Source organism: Tiliqua scincoides, chromosome 3 (genome assembly GCF_035046505.1).
Source record: "Tiliqua scincoides isolate rTilSci1 chromosome 3, rTilSci1.hap2, whole genome shotgun sequence".
In the NCBI taxonomy this organism is placed as follows: domain Eukaryota; kingdom Metazoa; phylum Chordata; class Lepidosauria; order Squamata; family Scincidae; genus Tiliqua; species Tiliqua scincoides.
This window is the reverse complement of record NC_089823.1, coordinates 54,657,477-54,661,107: the sequence shown is the minus strand read 5'-3', so window position 1 is coordinate 54,661,107 and position 3,631 is coordinate 54,657,477. Positions and strand designations below refer to the sequence as shown.

The following is a 3,631-nucleotide window of genomic DNA, read 5'->3' as shown; positions in this document are numbered from 1 at the left end:
AGTAGTTTCTTCATTGAAGAAATATTACTAAGTCAGAACTGCTGACAGTCAAGTTTTCTAAAAATAAGGAAAGCTGTTTAAGAAATTGAGCTGAAATCCTTATAGTGCAAACAGATAACAGATACAAAAGAGGGTTTAGTCTGTTTAAAAATGTGCAGGCAAGGCTGAAGTTCAGAGCATATTTTTTTGAAAAGCCCAAGAGAAAATCTGTTAAAGTCAGATTCTTAAGGGCCTAGATAAGTGTCGGTTCAGTACTATTGCTTAACAACATAGTGGGTGACTCTCAAATATGAAGCGTTGGATAGGATCCTAAGGGATGTGGGCAAATGGAGTCCATTCACAGACTGATAACCTGAATGCCTCGTTGACTGCTTTTTTCTCTGTTATTTCCAACATGTTGCATATGGTTCAGCTATGGTTAAAGGAGAATAAGCAGGCAGCATGGGCTGAACCAAGAGGGATTGGATTGATGTGCTGATTTGCTGCTGAGATCCATCCCTCCAGTTTGGTCCCCTTGCCTGCCTTCCTGCAATCCACCCAGTAATTCCCCCTGCCTATCCCTCCCTGCCTAGCACCGGCCACATCTGATGGCCATGCATTGCAGTGTCAGCTCAGAATAGTCCGCTGGTGCCGTGCTGTGCGTGGCATTGCAAAGCCCTTTACAACAGTGGGACTCTGTCCTATTGCCATAGAGCAGCCTGTAGGAGTGGGCTGTTAGACCCATGATTTAAATGGAAGAGTGAAACTGGTTGGCAACCTTCAGTCTCGAAAGACTATGGTATAAGCCTACAGCACCCGGTATTCCCAAGCGGTCTCCCATCCAAGTACTAACCAGGCCTGACCCTGCTTAGCTTCCGAGATCAGACAAGATCAGGCATGTGCAGGGTAACAGTTGCTGCAAACTCTTAAATATCCCTTATTGGAATAAATAGAAAATTTGAATGCTTGATTTTGTCTATATCATCCTGTATTTCAAAAGATCTTCCACTTGTATTCAAAAGGCAGGGTTTAAAAAACACCTATTTGTACACACAATGAGGCTTTATTTACTTAGCTACAAATAAACTGTAAATTTTTCTCTTGAAAGAAGTGCTTCAATTTGCAAAGTGAGAGTGCTGTTAACAACTGAGGATATTTTTTTTGCCTTGCAGAAGCACATTTGCTTAATTCATCTTCTAGGATCTCACTGTATCTCACTTTATCCAGTACTTTTTTCCAGTCCAGAGCAAAACTGCAGTTTCAAACATTAAAATAATGTCCCGTTTGCAAGTATAGACATGCTGAGCATCTGAGACCAAAAGCAAGTTGTCTTTTTCAGTGCTTTGTGCCAAGATAATCTGAAAACAATCTGCCTTCCTGAAAACAAAGAACCCACCATTTCCAGGACTACAAACAATTACCTTTTAAAAGTCCAGAGAGATTTGGGTTGTATTTTTATTCTGAAATATCTGGAAATTAATGAATCACATCACTTTGGCTCAGCCAAATTGTTTTGGCTGACCTAGCACAATGCAAACTCATTTAAAACCAGTCAGACAATGTAAACAAATGTATTTTCTAGAAAGCTGAGTGTAAGGGGGGAAGTCCCCTGTGTAACTGGGTTGCGCAAAGCCAACTTTCAAAAACATCAAAGCAATGACTGAGTGAGTACTGATGGTACAAGGAGAGTTAAATGTCCTCCCTGCCTCCAACCCCCAAAATCTCTTTGATGTACAAAGAATCAACCACTACCATCTCTGAGTGCACGTATGATACAAGCTGATGAATGATAGAAAATTAGAATTACACAGTTTCTGCCAGAAGGCATATGCTCCACTGATCAACAAAAAGGACAGGCCACACTGAAGTGGCAGCTATATCCTCTGAGCATACACACCAAATAAGCAAGCTATAATGTCCAGATACAAAGTCACAATTCATTTTTTTTCTGTGGGTCTCTTGACATGTATTTGTTCTGTCACAGGAAAAGCAAATTAACATATAAGCTTGGAATATGCATGCCATGTCTTCACTGAGTGTTTTGATGTTTATCTGCAAGCCGGAAGATATTCTGAGAGGAATATTGTGACAGATGTGGCCAGTGGAGTTGTCACTGAGGTTCAGAGGATCTATCCCCGCATAGGGAGTTTCTCTTTCAGATGTTATAGCAGAAACACATGAGACACGAACATGTAGATCAGTGCTCTTCCGGGTCTGAGGGCAATCTGCCTCTGTGTGGTAAGGTCAATGGTTGGTAAGGGGAGGGTCAGCTTGTCGCTGCCGCACCTCTTATCTCTCCCTGTTTAGTAACAGGATTGTGGAGATGACAATGACAGGAGTGGTAGCAATGAGCACAGCTTCTTCTCTGATTGTACCACCCCTCCACTCTTCACAACTGGGTGGAGCATGGACAATCATGTGTGCCTGAGGCTATTTTCATTGGAGTATGACAGGTGAGGCTCTGCTTCCCCTGACCTCACATCCCTGCTTGGCTGAAAGTTTAAATAGAAGAAGAGTACAGTCTTCTGATCAGATTTCAAAACCTAGGTATGCACTACCTTGACGAGTTGAAACCTACATAGTTTCTGATGGAATCACCTGAATTTATTTAATGATAACATAAATTACATAGTATAGAAGTATGCTTTGTTTGCAATGTATAACATTGATAACATGATGGTTCCAGTTCTTCCACCCATGCAGCTAAGAGCTGAACCAGATGAGTTCATGAGGACTATCATGCACTGAACCCAGTTTGCAATTGCAACTGTGCAAAATTTGATCCATGCTTCCTTTGACATAAGAACATAAGAACATAAGAACAGCCCCACTGGATCAGGCCATAGGCCCATCTAGTCCAGCTTCCTGTATCTCACAGCGGCCCACCAAATGTTGCAGGCATAAGCATTCATATGGGCACCTTGGTTTGTGTCAACTGTGCAGTCAACATAGGTTCGCTCCACCCTACAGCTGTCACAGACTGCAAGGATCCTGTGGATTTGTTATAAGTTGTGTCTACCAGCGACCAGTTTGTAGACAGCAGCAATATTCTAAACTCATACTCTTGAATTTCAGTGATCTGGGATGAGTGAACTTGGGAACTAGTGCCAACAAAATCACCACCATGCTAGCCATGTCAAATCCCATATAACAACAGAACAGCCCAATTCTAACCCCTGCCAGCCCAGACCATGGTGCACTGCTGATGGAGCTCTTTACCTGGTGTGAGTCCAAGGAAACTTCTGAGTTGGTCCCAGAAGGGAAACAGGATATTGGCATGTGTGGACGTCGCTGCTGCACACCAGGGAGTGGTCCCAAAATGTCCACAATCATCCCCTGAATCACCCTACTTGCTCCAGTGGAGGTTCTTTGACCACCACTGCCAGTGCTGGGCTTACTGGCTCCTGTGCCATTAGTAATGGATCACAGAATAATGGAGCAGCTGTTGCACCAGCAGTCCCAACTTTATGCTGGCAGATCACAAGAACCACCAGCAAAAAGTCAGTATAGGATTAAAAAAAATAGGTTTTTAAGCTGCAACTTATGTACTCCGTGATGGGGTAAATTTATTGCAACAAGGAATAAAAGACCGAAGATTAAATTGAATGAAAACTGTATTTTAAGACCAAAGGCTTTTATTTATTTGAAATAT

The 3,631-nt window shown here is 42.4% G+C and overlaps 1 pseudogene; it reads right to left on the bottom strand.

Moving 5' to 3' along the window:
• Nucleotides 1-783: 783 nt before the first annotated feature.
• Nucleotides 784-903, bottom strand: LOC136646866 (5S ribosomal RNA; annotated as a pseudogene).
• Between the last annotated feature and the right edge of the window lie 2,728 nt (nucleotides 904-3,631).